The sequence below is a fragment of the Rhinoderma darwinii genome, chromosome 1 (assembly GCF_050947455.1).
Source record: "Rhinoderma darwinii isolate aRhiDar2 chromosome 1, aRhiDar2.hap1, whole genome shotgun sequence".
In the NCBI taxonomy this organism is placed as follows: Eukaryota; Metazoa; Chordata; class Amphibia; order Anura; family Rhinodermatidae; genus Rhinoderma; species Rhinoderma darwinii.
The window spans coordinates 476,728,728-476,747,545 of NC_134687.1; the positions used below are offsets into that span (position 1 = coordinate 476,728,728).

The 18,818-nt window shown below is 43.0% G+C and overlaps 1 protein-coding gene across 8 annotated transcripts in view; it reads left to right on the forward strand.

The window, feature by feature from the left end:
• Nucleotides 1-18,818, forward strand: part of PITPNM2 (phosphatidylinositol transfer protein membrane associated 2) — a 352,986-nt gene that overhangs the window by 72,832 nt on the left and 261,336 nt on the right. The window lies entirely within an intron of this gene.

The following is an 18,818-nucleotide window of genomic DNA, read 5'->3' on the forward strand; positions in this document are numbered from 1 at the left end:
AAACAAACAACATTTTTAATAAAACACAATTCAAAAAAAGGTTTAGATTCAAATAAAACATTGAATTTTTAGGCTATGTTCACATGGAGTTTTTTGACGAGGAAACCACGCCAAAAAACTCGTCAAAAACGTCCCGAAAATGCCTCCCAAGGATTTCAATGGGAGGCGGAGGCGTCTTTTTCCCACGAGCGGTAAAACCGCCTCGCGGGAAAAAGAAGCGACATGCCCTATCTTCGGGAGTTTACGCCTCTGACCTCCCATTGACTTCAATGGGAGGCAAAGAAAGCGTATTTCACTGCATTTTATGCCCGCGGTGCTCAATGGCCGTGGGTGAAAAATGCTGCGAATAGCGCCGCGAAAATCGGCGTGCAGGGAGAGGAAAATCTGCCTCAAACTTCCAAACGGAAGGTGTACATAGCCTTTAAGGAACCCACAGAAATTTCTGAGGTTCCTATTATTGGTCGATGCTGTTTTGTAGTCTATAAATATGATGTTAATAAAATGTTATCATCACTCTATACTTTGTTGTTTTGTTTTTTTAAAGCTAATCAGGCAAATAAACAAAAACATTTCATACAACCGTAGTTGTTACATACCTATATTTGTATAACGGTCTTGATAAAATCTGTGTTAAATTATAGACTTTGTAGATCTGTACTTGTGATTCCCAACCGTGGCTTCAATCCGATATCTTCCTGCTAGCAAAGCTTTCTTAATATGACGTAAAAGAATTACAATACCAATCTTCTATTTACTTTGTGGTGTGGTTATGCGGTCATAGCTAAAATGTAAAATGAAAAGTTGTGAGCTATAAAACTGTAGTTCTAAAACTGACACAGAGTATATTGCCTTATTCTGTTCAGAAGCAATGCATTATTAGAGTCCATAATGGGCGATTATATATATATATATATATATATATATATATATATATATATATATATATATTCCCTATTGAATGTGATTGTGACATGTAACTGGAGCGCGAAAATAACAAGCTTGTGTCTGACAAACAGTCGTCGTTTTTTTTCTGTTACTATTGAAGCGATGGATTGAAATGCATTAGAACTAGAGCAGAAATAAGGCTTAAGGGAGATATGTCGAACGTGCCTAGCCCTAACATGCCATGTGCCAAATCAAATAGGTAGTCACCCGTCCCCTAACAACATGGCCAACCTTCCATTACAGAAGACGAGATTCTAATTATGTCCAAATCATAAAAAAAGAACTGAAAATAGAAATATTTAGAACTTTGCTGCTTTGACAGTGTATTGTACCCGGCCAATCGTTCTTCTATGAAACACCCTTTTCCAACAATGTGTAATAGGCGCAGAGCACTGGACAGCGGTTCTAAGATTACAGTGCTCTGTGTGTGTTTCAAAGAGGAACGATTGACTTGATATGGTGCACCGTCAGAGCGGTGAAGGTCTACATTGTAAGGGTATGTGCACATGTGAACTGTCTTTTACGTCTGAAAAGACAGACTGTTTTCAGGAGAAAACAGCTGCCTCGTTTCACACGTAAAAGCTCCTCCTCGTATTATGCGAGGCGTCTGTGACGCTCGTAAATCTTGAGCTGTTCTTCATTGACTTCAATGAAGAACGGCTCAAATTACGTTGCAAAGAAGTGCCCTGCACTTCTTTGCCGAGGCAGTCAATTTACGCGTCGTCGTTTGACAGCTGTCAAACGACGACGCGTAAATGACAGGTGGTCTGCACAGTACATCGGCAAACCCATTCAAATGAATAGGCAGATGTTTGCCGACGTATTGGAGCCCTATTTTCAGACGTAAAACGAGGCATAATACGCCTCGTTTACATCTAAAAATAGGTCGTGTGAACCCAGCCTAACTGTGTGAAGGGGTCATCTGGACTGTGAATTTGCCTGCTCCAATGTTGTGAATTCGGGGACTGTGCTGAGTTGTGAATATTGTATATGAAATTGTGAACAATGTTTGGGTATTTGGTCAGCAGTTTATTCTTCCTATCCATGATATAGTTTCCTGTTGATGTTCATTTTGAAGAGATGCTAGCAAAAAACCATCTGTAGTGTAGGCTCGTACTGGGAATGTTTTTTCTTCTGCTGCATCTTGCAACCTCCATTATTCTGCTTTATCTATCCTAGCCTTATTCACACAACCATATTAATGCACTGTGTGGGGAACCATATTTTTTTCCCTCCTCACCAACGGGGGCATGTTTTCTTTTTATTTCCTCTCGGGGTTCTTATCCTGCTTTTAAATATACAACACCCACACTGAACTGAAATATGGCTGTCTGAATAAGGCCTAATCTTATTTGTGATTTGTAATTGTACCTGTATTACATTGTGCAGCCGTAGAATATAATAGTGCTGTATAAATAATGCACTATTTTATATATATACTATATTTGACTAAGCTGCTATCAGCATATGTTGCATCTTCAAGAAACTTTTTTTTTTTTTTATGTTTTTGGATGCAATTGGTCCTGCTAAATTTTCCCCTGAAAGCGTTCATTGTAAAGTAACTTGCCATATATTCACATTTTAGTGAGCACGCTTGGCCGTTCATCAAATCTCATAGGGGTCATGCATCGTCCTAATAGTCAGATCCATTTATACCCAATATTTGGTTATAGGCTGCTTTTAAGAGTAGTGATGCGTTAAACACATTCACGTTTGTTTTATAACAAAACCTTGTGTTGGTATGTTCACATTTCTAGGTGGTTGTGTAGAACAGAGCAAAACCACTACATATTTTGATGGGAAAATTAAAATCTCCAAAAAAGCAACCGTTCTAGGAGATATTACTAGAACTACTTGCATTAAATAATGTTACTGTATGTAAAACGTATATATGGTTCTCTCTACTGTTTTTTTTCTTCTCATTGAAGTAACGGCAGCCAAAAAAGCCGCTACATGTGAACACAACCTTAGTGATGTGCGCACAGCCTATTCTTCATTTTGTATATTCCTGGTTGCATTTACATTTAGCTATATTGTTTCTTTTTCTTAGGCTTAGTTCACACTTGCGTTGTATAATCCGTTACTCTGGTCTGATCTGTTTTTAGATCAGAATAACGCATCCGTTAAAAATCCCATTGAAATCAATGTAGTCTTGAATTGCATCCGTTAGTGTCCGTTCTGTTAGTCATCCATTTTTTTTTGACGGAGATAAAAGTGCAGAGTACATGATTTTTTTTGTCTCCGTTCAAAAAAAGAATGTCTAACGGATGGGTTATTTCTATTATTGGTGTCAATGTAAAACGGATACAAATGGATTGTAATCGGTTTGCATCAGTTATTTCGATCATCTGCTGGTCGTATCGTTTTAAAAGCGTAAAATATTATCGTTGTCGGCAGCGCATCTCCCTGTGTAATCAGGGAGAAGCGCTGCCGACGTGATGATAGCGTATGGGGACAAGCGATCGGAGTAACGACCGCTCGTCCCCATCCATAGCTCCGTGTGACAGGAGCAAACAAGCGCCGATCAACTATGTCTCGTTGATAGGCCGATGCAGCGAGCGCCTATCGGCCGGTGTAAAAGGGCCTTTAGTGTTTCATTTTCTATTCTGAAAAAGAACTGTTACATAGATTCCCAGTAGTGATTATCACATGGTCACAGCGGAAAGTATGAAGTGGATTTTAAAGCGGAGACCTCTAATTATACTTTCAATTGGCTTTTACAGGGTTTTGTTGATGTGTTTGCTCTAATTGCCTGCTAAATAATTCACATGTACCTTTTGTATCCCATCTGTAAATTATCTATAAAGTGCTAGCTTTGTGCGCATTGTATTGTTGTGCTGGACCAGCGTAAGCAGGCTGCTGTTGACACAGGTGCCCAGGTTGTTATATGACGGAGGTGTACTCTGTCACAGGGCAACAGGTATATACACCCTCCTGCTGTACGACAGCCCTTGTTCTGCTTGCTTGCAGTGTTCTTCTGTAAGTATGGCGTCTTACTGATGATTTATGTGCTGCTTGTTTTTTGTCAAGACATCTGTAGATGTATGCTTGGTAGTTAATAAAAAAAGCAAGCACCATCCCTAGAGCTGTCGATGCTTGTTATATGATGTATATAGTGCATGAACAGCTGGAACCCTGATGTTATCTCATGTTTGGATTGGAAAGACCAGATAAATCTGTATTAACACAAGCAATTAGTTCGGAATGAAGTGTTCGCCAACTTAAATAGATTAGTCTACATTTCATTATATTTTCGCTGGAAAGAAAATTAATTTTCTCATCCCAAAAACAGGTTTTTTTTTTTCTTGATTTGACAACCGGACAGACGGTTACAGTTATTTGGTACTGATCAATCTTCAGTGATAATCATTAATGTTAATATAAATTTTTACGGCAACAATATAATTTTTTCTATGTTTGTTTGTTTTTTTATTTAATGGGTGCATTAATTAAATCTGTTCTGTGCTTTTTCCATAGCTTTGCTTGCAGTGTGAAGCAGCATTAGAGTAATATTTCCAGATAACCGTGGCCACCATAGAGTGTATGATGATGATAATGGTATAATGGAAGCTGGCTCCATCTGTCATCTGTAACGCTTCTTTTGACATCGGTTATGTGTGGCATGATTCATTTGCTAGATATTAGAGTAACTGTTTTCCGCTCAATCCTTTCTCCTCCTTGTTATCTCTATGGTCTTTGTGTATTGAATGGATGCAGGTTTAGAAATAGTGAAGTAAGTTGATCTGGTAATCTGGTTTATTGTCCAGAAGTTATTGATGTGTTTTTGGTTTTTTTTAACAATGAAAGGGAATCTATTGTCAGGAAGTTACCTATTGTTTAAATCAAGTTTTATATAAAATATATATAATCTTTTGGTCGTTGTCGACCGTTCGGCTGCCCACAACATATTAGGTTGTCAGTCGATTACACCGAATTTGGACAACATTTCTCTAATATGTATGGCCAATTTGTTTTTTATGTCCAAGTGCCTGCTATAAAGCAAATCTTTGAACCTGCTTGTCACATCTCAGAGCAGCAGCTCAAGCATGAAGACGTCCCCCTAAATCATGTAAAGAAAATAAAAAATAAAAAACGATTCACATCAGGAAATAAATAAATATTAGAAATAAGGGAGAATTTCAAAATATATTTATAATTAGTTAAACCATTATAATAAAATTTGGATAAATATTGAATTAAAGCAATTGCTTTAGGCAAGTTAGACAAGTGGGTGAATTGGAATGGTAAGTAGGTTACATTCTCTCCTGAACACTAGAGAAGTGTCTATTGAACCTCATACCCACGAGTATTATGGTTGTGTGTTGTATAGAGTCGTAATAGAGCACCCCTAATGTTGCTTTGCAGTGCCATATGGTGCGCTGTAGTATAGAAATGGTTTTTCCTAGAAGCACTAATATGGCACCCGAAAGACCATGCTAAGTTTCATGTTGGTTTCATCCAGAATAGTCAGTACAATGGGGGACCATAGAAGTCCATGGGTACCATATTACGTCTCTGTACAAACGTTATACTTTGTATGCATTAGGCCTAAATTCCAGGATCCGTTACCCAGATAAGTTCTCTAATGCAGACAATTAGTGATATTATGTTTTATGAAGAAAGGTACTCAAACTTGTTTCATACTCATTAAATCCTTCTGTGACTATGGATCCTCTATCTGATTGACTAGAGCCAAGTTCCACATTTTGGGAATGATACATTGTAAATATTATAGGGGGTTATCCGATAAATGAATTTTTTTGCTAATGAAAACCGATAAAGTAAGATTTACATATCCTTGCCCCCGTAATCCAGCGCTGTTGCTCCGGCGGCATTCCCAGTGGTTGTTTACATGCACTTTGCATGTAACTGCTGCAGCCATCAGAGCGCTCAGCAGGGCTTTGTGGTGAGGAATCATATTCCTGGCATAATGCCAGAAATACAACATATGGCCACTGCTGCGGTCACATGCTACGGTCGTGTAAACAACCACCGGGAGTGCCGCCAGAGCCTCAGCGCTAGATTGCCACGGGCAAGGACAGGTAAGTATTGCTTTTTCAGTTTATTTAATTTGCAGCCCCTACTAATAAAAATTAACTTCCCAGATAACCCCTTTAACCCTTTCAGGACCAAGGGTCATCGATGCCTCAGTGACCAGGCCTAAATTTTAAGTTTTGGCATACATTCTTTTACACCGGCATAACTTTATAAGTAGAGATTTTCAGCTAAGGCTCTATTCACATCTGCATCAGAGGCTCCGTTCGGGGCCACAGTCGCAGATCCGGCAGAGTTTACCGGAGAAAAAATCCAGTAAAGTCCAGTAAAATCACGGACACCACAACGGAAAGCCGACGGAACCTAGTAAAGTCAGTGGGTTCCATCGGCAACCGGCGGTGTCCGTTGGTTCCGTTATTCCCTTGTTCTGCTCTTCTGACCCAGCCAAACAATGGAATGACATAACGCAGGTGTGAACATAGCCTTATCTACTATGCCTGCCTATTCTAACACTAAAAGGCACAGGGAATACAAAGTATATACTTTGTAGTTGGGTGAGTGTATGTATGTGTGTGTGTGTGTGTGTATATATATATATATATATATATATATTGTATATACTTTTCTCTTGCCTTCTCTCAATCAGGCTCCTTCTCTCTGAAACACTGTGACAGGGTGAAGGAGGCTGAGCGGAGAGGACAAGCGTGAAAAGTTTGTTTACAAACACACTTTTCAGAGATCACCATGATTCGTTAATCATGGTGATCACGTGCTCAGAAGCAGAACCAATTGGTTTGGTTATCAGGCTGGGGACACTCACACCGCTGGCGCCAGAGCGCTCTCCTCTGCGCTATGCCGGCAGGAGCAGAGGACTGTAGATTCACGCCCTGGGTGCATGGGTCATATGCGGCTAGGACGTGAATCTACAGATTGTCGGCATGAAAGGGTTAAAGGGGGTTAAAAAAAATGGAATCAAATAAAAGTGTACTTTGCAAACACGTTTTAAGCCCCGAAAAGCACGTGAAATACGCGTCAAACATTTGCTTTAAACTTTCCAGTGACATCAATGGGAAAACGCATTGTAGTGCGTACGACGCGTTTTTACGCACACGTGTTTAAAAACGCGTCATGTAAATAAAACAAAGCATTAGGCCTTGTTTACACGGCGCTCAAAAAACTACGTGTAAACGCATCAAAAACACTAGCGTTTTTGCAAAGCGCTTTTTAAAGTACAGACGTTCTTGATGCGGTTTTTGGCGTGTTTTTGGGTGCGTAATTAGGAATTAGGCGTGTTTTCGGTGCGTTTTACGTGACAAGCATTTACCTGACACTACTTTTTTACACTGCGTTTTTTTTAACACGCAAGCGTAAAAAGCAATGCGCCGTATGCGTTACAATGCGTTTTCCCATTGACGTCAATGGGAAGCTTAAAGCAAGCGTTTGACGCGTTTTTGACGTTTTTAAGGCACGTAAAACGTAGCAAAAATGCATCGAATAAATGCCATGTGAACAAAACCTCAGGTCGATTCTTGATGCATAAAACACGCCAAACACACCTAATTCTCAGTCATTTGGAGTCCTAATTACGCGCCAAAAAACACATAAGGGCCAAAAACGCCTATACTTTAAAAAACGCTTTGCAAAAACGCTAGTGTTTTTGACGCTTTTGCACGTCTTTTTATTTTTTTATTTTTTTTAAGTGCCCTGTGAACAAGGTGCATTCTAAAAGTGCATGCCAGTGAACTAATAAAGCATGAGAAAAATCCTTTAGATGGGAGTAGGGAGGTTCAGATGTTTTTACATTTTTCCTAGGGTACTAAAAAAAAAACATTATCTGGCCAAAAGTATGCCGACACCTGACCATTATATCTACATGAGCTGTCATACATCTTATTCCAAAACAATGGGCGTTACTATGGAGTTGGGCCCCGTTTTGCTGCTAAGACCACCTCTATGCTTCGGGGAAGGCTTTTCACAAGATTTTTGAGTGTGTCTGTGGTAGTTTGTGCCCATTCAGCCAAAAGGTGTTCTATGGGTTGCGGTCAGGGCTCTGCAGGCCACTCGAGTGCCTCCACACCACACTTGTCAAACCATGTCTTTATGGGACCCCGATTGGTGCACAGGGGCACAGTCATGCTGGAACAGAAAAGGACCTTTCCAAGACTATTGCCACAAAGTTGGAAGCATAAAATTCTCTAAATTGTCTTTGTATGCTGTTGCATTAACATTACCCATCACTGGAAATCTATTCATTTTTGTAGGGACTATGCATTCCTGTAGGTCGCCTTCACCCGGAATCCGCGAAACTCTGATTTTGTCCATCAGATTACCAGAACCTCTTTTAATGTCAGGCAGCATGAGAACCTTGAAGTGAATATATAGTGACATTTTATTAGGCCTCATGCACACAGCCGTGCCCGTAATCATGGCAAGCTATTGCGGGCACGGCCAGCCGCGTGCCGCATTTTCGGGCCGTGCTCCCATACAAAGTATGGGAGCACGGCCCTTAAAAAAACGAAAAGTAGGACATGCTCCATAATTCCCGGCACGGACACCTATCTATAGCGATACTGAAAGGTGTCCACGGCCAATAGAACCGGGCGGGTCCGTAATTGCGGACCGTATTAGAGAATGAGACAACACGAATGAGAGAACACAAGTCGGAATAGGAGGAGGGAAGAAGAGAGAGCGGAAAGAAGTGAGTAAAGTATCGAGTAATCCTTAAAGTGTAGCTAAATGTTCGACAAACTTCTGACATGTCATAGTGACATGTCGGAAGTTTGGATTGGTGGGGGTCTGAGCACAGAGATCCCCACCAGTTGCTAGAACGAAGCAGCTGAAGCTCCGTGCTCAGACCCCCACCAATCCAAACTTCCGACATGTCACTATGACATGTCAGAAGTTTGTCGAACGTTTAGCTACACTTTAATTTCTAAGGTAATACGCCAAACTTAGGTCTAGAAAGCAGACAATATTGAACGCTCCCAGAAAATATGGAGCATCGTACGTACCTCAACTTTACATCTCCAGCAGAGGTGAAATTGAGCTTATTAAAGCATGACATGGAGCCATCAAATGGTCGAGACTCATGGAAAAAATAGGAATTAGACCTACCAGTAATTGTATTTCCAGGAATCCATCATGACAGCACCACAGGAGGTTGCCCTATTGACCTCTGTAGGGACAGGAAGACAGAGAGGTTAAAAGGCCCCTCCCACAACCCACTTGCCAGTGTTTTTCAATTACTACACCAAGATGGATGCAACCCTATTTTATTTCTAGGGATAATAACTGACAAGTTAATTGCACAAATCAGAATTTCAATAAGGGAGGGAATGTAATGGTGCGGTCATGATGGATTCCTGGAAATACAATTACTGGTAGGTCTAATTCCTATTTTCCAGTACATCCCTCATGACAGCACTACAGGAGCAATACCAGATTATAATGCTCAGGGCGGGACTACAGATTGGAGGACTTTCCGTCCAAAACTTAAATCCGTATCGAACAGAACATCGAGCTTATAATGTTTGCAAAACGTATGATGGCTTGACCAAGTGGCAGCTCTGCAGATTTGGTCCATAGAGGCTTCTCTTCTTTCTGCCCAGGATGCCGAAACTGCCCTCGTTGAATGGGCTCTGATGTCTTGTGGGGCACATAGTCCTTGGGACTTATAGGCTTCTTGTATGGTAGTTTTTACCCATCTCGCTAGAGAGCCTTTTGAGGCTTTCTTTCCTCTATTCTTTCCCCCAAACAGGACAAATAGATTTTTATCTCGTCTTCAGGAGGAGGTTCTATCCAGATACTGAAGAATTGTTCGCCTGACATCCAGGCAATGGAATTTTTCTTCTTGTTGGTTTTTTGGATCTGGATAAAAGGAAGGTAGAACGATTTCTTGTTCTCGATGGAAAGCAGTAGATACCTTTAGAATAAAGGAAGGATCCAGCTTTAGAATGATCTTATTTTCTTGTACTTTTAGGTACGGTTCTATGACTGACAGAGATTGGATTTCTCCAATCCTTCTTGCTGAAGTAATAGCGACTAAGAATGCAGCTTTTAGAGTTAAAAAATGCATACTAATTGTGTCAAGCGGCTCAAAGGGGGGCTCACAAAGAGTCGTTAACACCACATTCAAATCCCAGGTAGGAACTGATTTCTTTAGGGAAGGTTTCAGTTTAGAGACCGCTTGAGAGAATCTTCTGATCCACCGATGTTCAGCTAAGGGAGTGTTAAAAAAATTACCTAAGGCTGAAATCTGTACTTTTAAGGTACTAGGGCCAAGCCCTTTTTTGAATCCCGATTGTAAAAAATCTAGGATTTTCGTGCTGTTGGGAGAAAAGGGGTCTGGTCCTGGGTCTCCATACCAGAAACAGAATTTCTTCCAAATTTTTTGATAGATTTTTAAGGTAACTTCTTTATGACTTGATAAGATAGTTGAAATTACCTCATCTGACAGACCATGGTTTCTCAAGATCTGCCTTTCAGGATCCAGGCTGACCACTTCAGAGTTTCTATTCCCTGAAAGAATAAGGGACCCCGGGAGAGAAGATTCTCCCTGACTGGGAGCATGATAGGGTCTTCCAACGCTAGGTATTTTACGATTGGAAACCAATTTCTTTTTGGCCAGAAGAATAATGATGAGCTTTGTCAAATCTTCCTGGATTTTTCTTAATACCATTGGTATTAGAGGAAACGGAGGAAAGGCATAGGCCAGATCCATGCCCCAGGGTTGGGACAATGCATCTACTCCCAATGGGTTGTCTCTGAGATTTAGGGAGAAGAATGTCTCTACTTGGGAGTTTTTCCTCGTGGCAAACAGGTCTATTTGTGGATAACCCCATCTTCGGGTTAAGGACAGAAAGACTTCCCTGTTTAGGGACCATTCTCCAGGGACTCCCTTGTCTATGTTTGTGCAGAGCCACCACAGGAGGGATGATTTCACAGTCTCGGAAATTAGAATTCAGGGAGTTCTGTTTTTGATCCCACTGGGACAAGATCAGATTCTGTAAGAGTCTGGAGTGAAATTGACTCCATGGAATAGATTGGATGCAAGACGTCATCATTCCCAACATCCGCATACATTCCCTTATGGAACAGGCGTCTTTCCCCCAAAATTTCCTTACTTCTGCCAGTAGGAGTATTTGTTTCTCTCTTGGGAGGAAGGAATGTTGAAGGGAGGAGTCTAGTAGTACTCCTAAGAAGACCTTCTGTTTTTGGGGAGGAAGACTTGACTTCTGAAAGTTGATTATCCATCCCAATTCCTGTAGTAGGGAAAGAACCTGTGACCGATGACTGTCTAAGATAGACGGAGTATCTGCCGTCAACAAGAAGTCGTCTGGGATAATTACTATGCCCTGACTTCTTACGAATGCCATGATCTCTGCCATAATTTTTGTAAAAATTCTGGGGGCGGAGGAAATGCCGAAAGGGAGGCAGACAAACTGGAAGTGGAGAATGGAAGGACCGTTCTGAATCGCAAATCTGAGGAATCTCTGGTAAGCGGGGTGGATCGGAACGTGATAATACGCATCCTTTAAATTGATCGTACACATTGATGCCTCTTCCCTTATTAGAGGAATAGTCGATCTGATAGACTCCATCTTGAATTTTCAATATTTCACCCACTTGTTTAGGACCTTCAGGTTGATTATTGTCCTGTAGGAACCGTTTGGTTTTTTGACTAAGAAGATTTTTGAATAGTGGCCTTTGAATTTTTCGTTGTGGGGAACTGGAGTACTGGCTCTCAATTTGATTAGTTTCTGGACGTCCCAGATAAGGATCTGATGAAGGTCTTTTGCTTTGTACTGGGTTATTAGAAATTTCTCTGGAGGAATGGAGGAAAATTCTATTTTGTACCCTTCTTCTATGATCTTTAGAACCCAGGGGTTCTGGGTTATTCCCGACCATTTGGGATAAAATTGTAGGAGTCTTCCTCCCACGCTCTTGGCGTCATTGCTTTGAGGGCTGAAATGAATTATTGGGGTTAAGGAGATATCCTCGACCCCTTCTTCCTTTGGGGTAACTCCAGCGACCGGACTTCCCTTTCCCGCTGTAGTTCTGTAAAGTAGGTTCCCTCTGTTGGCGAAACCTCCCAAACTGAGGGTTTTTTTTTGGTTTCTCTTCAGGAAACCCCTTTTTCCTATCTGCTGCATTCTCCAGCATGTTATCAAGGAGAGGACCGAACATCAGAGATCCTGTAAACGGGATAGAACATAATTTGTTCTTGGACTTCGTATCTCCTGACCACATTTTGAGCCATAATGCTCTTTTAGCAGCATTTGAGAGAGCCCCATTCCTGGCAGCAAATCTAATAGATTCCGCTGAAGCGTCTACCAAGAATCCGGTTGCCATCTTTAGTAAGGGTAGAGATTCTAATAGGTCTTGTCGTGATGTTTTCATCATCAAATGGGTCTCCAGCTGGTTTAACCATATAAACATTGCTCTTGCTACTGATGTGGCCGAGATATTAGTCGAGATCAAAGCAGAGGAAGATTCCCACACTCTTTTCAGTAGCCCCTCTGCCTTTCGGTCCATGGCGTTCTTCAACTGAGAGGAATCTTCAAATGGGATTGCGGTTTTTTTTAGCAACCCTGGCTACTGGGACATCTACTTTTGGGATCTCATCCCAAGGTTTAGTGTCTTCTGGCTCAAAGAGAAGTCTGTTTTTAAAATCTCTTGAAATGAAGAGCCTTTTTTCTGAATCTTCCCATTCAGTTGTCACCATTCTTTTGAGATTTTCGTTTACCGGAAAAACCTTCGTTTTCTTTTCCGTTAGACCTCCAAACATCTCATCCTGGATGGTATGTGGTTGGTCTTCTTCAGGAATATCCATGGTTTCCTGTATTGCCTGAATTAAGGTATCAGACATCTCGGAAGAGAAGAATTTTTTTTTCTCTTGAGTGGAAGAAGTTGAAGGCAAGAGTTCCTCTCCTTCTAACTCACCCTCCGATAGGTAATAACACTCCTGCTCCGAGTCAGACCCCTGAGAGGGAGGACAATATTTTTGATCTACTTCCATCCGTGGTCTTTTTGCCCGGGAGTGCGAGGGAATTTTTTGAGGAGGGGCGAGGGAGGCTACTGACTGACTCACTTCTTCACTTCTTCAGACATAAACGTTGGTTGTTCCTCTTTTAGTATTTTTGCAATACAATCCTGACACAATTGTTTCTTATGTGACTCTGGCAATTTTTTTGCACAAGTCGCACATTTTTTAACCTTTTTATTAGTTTGTCTCTGAGAGGAATCTTTATCCTAGAGAAAACAGAAGGTAAGTAAAGTATGGTGTGCATACATAAGGAGTCATAACCCTTACCCCAAGGGTGAGACTCACGTGACCCTGGGACATATCTGGAGTTCCGTCAGGACGAGAAAGTTCCATACCGCGACAGGTAACAGGCAATGCAATATGCAATCCACAAAATCAATCCAAGTTAGAGGTATCACCTCTAACTACATACCTGTGCGTGTCCCTTTAATGCGGGCGTTTTGAATTTCCCGCCTTCCAAGATGGCCGGGGACCGGAAGTAGCCCGACGTCATTTCCGGTCGGCTATTCGTTGAGGTGCAGCCGCTCATAGCCGGCGACTGGGGCTTGCTATGCGGCGCAGCGAGGATCCCTGCCGGTGCGTCCAAACCTATGGAGCTGCTGGTCCCCGCCTGGTCACGCGGCCAGGCCGAAGCCTGCTTGGGAATCCCGAACCCCACACAATACCGGAACCCTGCCTAGGATTCCTCCAGTAGGTGTCTTAGGTTGGGAGCTAAGGGACCTCTCGTTTGAGGGGTGTTAGCCTAGGCTTTAGGGGGAAGAGAAGGGGGAGTGCACGGACCCCCCGATCTTGCCCCCTGCCAGATCTTTTTCCTGCAGTAACACAGGAGCGACGTCTCTCTGCTCCTGACCCTGTAGGGACAGGAAGAACACTGGGTGGTGGGAGGGGCCTTTTAACCTCTCTGTCTTCCTGTCCCCACAGAGGTCAATAGGGCAACCTCCTGTGGTGCTGTCATGAGGGATGTACTGGAAAACTGCAATGGTGTAAAGAAAAAGGCTTGTTCTACCTGTACCCATTTTTTTTTTTTTTTTATAGCTCCATGTCTGCACTAGTTAGCTATAGACAATAGTGCTGGCAAACACTTACCTACACACAACCCAAAAGGGTTTTTGCAATTCTGGCAGGTGTACCCGCCCATGTGAATTCGGTAATCTTTGACGCCAATGAAGACAAAAAAAAAGGTGTTGAAGATGGATCGCTAATGTTTGAAATAAATATAAAATGTGGGGGAGAATATTCATTTTAGATGATCGAGCATTGCATAAACCATGTTGTAGGTACCCTTTGTCCAATGTATGTCCCCACTAAGAAGAATGGCCATATATTAAATGCAGTCTCTCGATCACCTGAAAGCAAAGGAGCACCTCCTATCTTGCACCAGGGCAGTAGTAAGGGAGACATTAAGTGCTTCCGAATTTTGATAGTTAGAGGGGACTGACATGTCTGTTTTACTAAATAATGTATTCCCCATGAAATAACAATTCTGGCGCATCTTTTCTTAGTACTCTACACTGTGCATTTCCTCTGTTATTACTCCTAGAAATGTAAGGTGGTGTAACAATGCTGACAGAGTAATTAATGTTCCAGATTTATTTAATTAATACAATTTACTAAAATACACATGTTAGAAGAGGTGACAGGTCCTCTTTAACCTTAAAATTCAATAGCTGGGAGTATCTGCAGGGTACCTGAAATATCAGAATTATTGCAGATATGGCAAAAAAGGGGTACAAGACGAGGATAAAGTTTAGCAGGACAGGGGCAATCCAGTCGGGTACCATTAGTGATAATTAAGGGCGAGGTGGCTTTAACCGAGGCAGAAGCTGAGGAATATAAGTTAGAGATCTATGTTTGGACCTAGGCAAAACTGTTAGGCCCCATGCACACGACCGTATATTTCTTCCAGTATTATGAACACATTAATTTCTATTGTCCATTGACACCTTTCCATATTTTTACGAATAGATGTTCGTGCTGAAAAAAATTATAGAACCTGTCCTATTCTTGATGTAATTACGGCATGGACTCTCCCATAGAAGCCTATGGGTTCTTCCGTAAATACAGACGGCTACGGATTTGCATCCATAAACAGTCCGTATTTACGGAAGCATTGCTATGCAACTTGTTGGTGACATAATTTGCAGCCTCCCTCTTCTTCTTTTTTTTTTTTTTTTTACGGAACCGTATATATGGCTCAAATACCGATGCACTACAGACCGTATTTGCGGATACCGTTCCGTATAGATGGATAAGTTACGGATGACTACGGATCCGTATTTACAGACAGTATTTACGGATAGATGAAAATACGGTCGTGTGCATGGGACCTAAGGGTGCATTCAGACGCTGTGGTCGAGGTACGGTTAAAATTGCATTAATAAAATGCCTAAAAAGCGCATGTTTTTTTCCCCCGTGATTTGGTGCGTTTTATGGTAATATTCGCAAACTCATCAAAAAAAGCGCATCAAAACGCGGTAAAAACGCACACTGGTTTGAAAGCAGTTTTTTTGAATACAGTTTTCCCCCTTAACCACTGTGCCTGAATACACCCTTAGGCCCTGTTCACACAGAGTTTCCCTTCAGGAATTTTGAGGCAGATTTTGACCATGATTTTGACTGTGGTCATTGAGCACTGCGGGCAAAAAACGCAGCAAAAACCATTTCTCCCCGAGACGGAAACGCCTGAAGAGAGGGCATGACGCTGCTTTTTCAAGTGAGCGTTTTTTTCCGCTTGCAGTAAAGAAAACTCCTCCGCCTCCCATTGAAATCAATGGGAAGCATTTTTTGGCATGGTTTTCGACGCTGTTTCCATGTCAAGACACGCCCAAAAACTGTGAACAGGGCCTTAGTGTGTTATGCCTAGTGCAGATCATGACTGGTGTTCTCTTTGGCTACTGTGTAATGCACCGCCCCTTCAGGTCTCTTTACTAGGAAGGATACCATAAATGTCAGGTTCGGCATAGAGATGAGAAGATGAGATGTAGAGGTGGCTGCACATGCATTTGGCTCTCTCCATTGTAGTTTATGGGAATTATGAAATGCTCCGCTAAATTGGCAGCCAACTCTCCACCTCGTATCTGGAGTGTTGAACAAGCAAGCAGGGGACTCATTTTCAGGAAGTGAAATCCCCACCTTTTATACATTTATGACATTTGCTGTCAATATGCCATAAATGCCTCATATGGGAATACCCCTTTGTTTTAGTGTGGCCCATAGGAGTGGAGCAATATTACAATGTGGCCCTCAAACCAGAACAGGTTGTGTACCCTTGCTTTAGGGTCCTTTTTATATGGCCCGATATGGGTCGTGAAAACGAGCGCCGATCAATGAGACACTCGTTTCTCTTTTCATAAGGAGCAATGTTTGGTTATGTATAGGGACATACCCATACATTTCCATCACGTCGGCAGCACATTTCCCTGCTTACACAGGAAGATGTCCTGCCAATAACGATCATATTTAGTGCTGCATAAAAGATGCGTTAAGCCAATGAACGAGCGTTTGCTCGTTCAATCGGCTGATCGTTGCCCTGCAAAGATGGGGAACGAGCGTTCATATGTAAAAGGGCCTTTAGACATAGTATAAGTACAACCATATCTCAGATCTCTGTTTGGATTTGTATTGATCTTTATTTGAACCAATGAGTGTTAGTGCAAAATATCTAAGGCTGAATTGTTCTTTTATTGGCCTCTGCCAGGCTCTCCTTGGAAGATATTACCATGTTGGTGTATATTAAATGGCTCTGTTTCCATCACAGGAAAAGCTGCCACTTTAAACACATGAGATGCTTGTATCTTGCTTTAATATAAGAGCCAAAGATCTGTGAGTACTTTTAATGTAAGGCCAGTGATATATAATTGTGGTTAATATCATTGTTTATCATATAATATATGATTGTATGCTGTATATAATGAACATTTTACTTTACAGATGACCTATTTTAGTGCAGCATATGATCTATTTAAGGGGTCTCAAACTCGGCCACATATAGAAAAAAAGTGAAGTGGTCGCATTACTTTGAAATTTGATACAATACAAAATTATTGTTAATCAATTAGTTATTTGAACTACTATAACACTATATTACTATAATAATACTACATTACTATAACACTACTACATTACTATAATAATACATTACTGTAACAATACCACTAGGCTTAAAATTTGAGAGAATTCTCCATGTGCTTATTTCAACAATCCAGTTTTCCAGTTTAAGTGTCGCTAAATGCAGTCCGGCGGCTCAGTTGGCAGCGTTTGGCAGACACACATGTCAAGATTGGGCAGCCCCTTTTTAGATGGTGCCGCAGAGTCCTCTGTAGATGGTGCCGCAGAGTCCTCTGTAGATGGTGCCGCAGAGTCCTCTGTAGATGGTGCCGCAGAGTCCTCTGTAGATGGTGCCGCAGAGTCCTCTGTAGGTGGTGCCGCAGAGTCCTCTGCAGGTGGTGCCGCGGAGTCCTCTGCAGGTGGTGCCGCGGAGTCCTCTGTAGGTGGTGCCGCGGAGTCCTCTGTAGATGGTGCCGCGGAGTCCTCTGTAGATGGTGCCGCGGAGTCCTCTGTAGATGGTGCCGCGGAGTCCTCTGTAGATGGTGCCGCGGAGTCCTCTGTAGATGGTGCCGCGGAGTCCTCTGTAGATGGTGCCGCGGAGTCCTCTGTAGATGGTGCCGCGGAGTCCTCTGTAGATGGTGCCGCGGAGTCCTCTGTAGATGGTGCCGCGGAGTCCTCTGTAGATGGTGCCGCGGAGTCCTCTGTAGATGGTGCCGCGGAGTCCTCTGTAGATGGTGCCGCGGAGTCCTCTGTAGATGGTGCCGCGGAGTCCTCTGTAGATGGTGCCGCGGAGTCCTCTGTAGATGGTGCCGCGGAGTCCTCTGTAGATGGTGCCGCGGAGTCCTCTGTAGATGGTGCCGCGGAGTCCTCTGTAGATGGTGCCGCGGAGTCCTCTGTAGATGGTGCCGCGGAGTCCTCTGTAGATGGTGCCGCGGAGTCCTCTGTAGATGGTGCCGCGGAGTCCTCTGTAGATGGTGCCGCGGAGTCCTCTGTAGATGGTGCCGCGGAGCCCTCTGTAGATGGTGCCGCGGAGCCCTCTGTAGATGGTGCCGCGGAGCCCTCTGTAGATGGTGCCGCGGAGCCCTCTGTAGATGGTGCCGCGGAGCCCTCTGTAGATGGTGCCGCGGAGCCCTCTGTAGATGGTGCCGCGGAGCCCTCTGTAGATGGTGCCGCGGAGCCCTCTGTAGATGGTGCCGCGGAGCCCTCTGTAGATGGTGCCGCGGAGCCCTCTGTAGATGGTGCCGCGGAGCCCTCTGTAGATGGTGCCGCGGAGCCCTCTGTAGATGGTGCCGCGGAGCCCTCTGTAGATGGTGCCGCGGAGCCCTCTGTAGATGGTGCCGCGGAGCCCTCTGTAGATGGTGCCGCGGAGCCCTCTGTAGATGGTGCCGCGGAGCCCTCTGTAGATGGTGCCGCGGAGCCCTCTGTAGATGGTGCCGCTGGTACAGGCTCTGTCTCCCGCAGGCCGCAGATGACAACCCCAGGGACCGCATGCGTCCCGCTTGCTTGAGACCCCTGATCTATATCCTATACCTGTGATTCTTGTGAATCTGCTGGCAGCTGCTGAGTGAGACTCTGGTTGGTGAAGTACCTGATTAGGAGCAGATTCTAGGCCAGTAAATTAGTGTATTGATCCGAGGCTGCGTCCTGCAAAGCAGCTTCTCTATCTAGCAAGTTTTCTGCAAATACTCCTCATATAATTACATCACAGCTTCTTTAGAGACTGCAACAATTAACCCCCCGAAATGTCATGCGATCAATTAATTTACCCAATTTGATTACACTAATG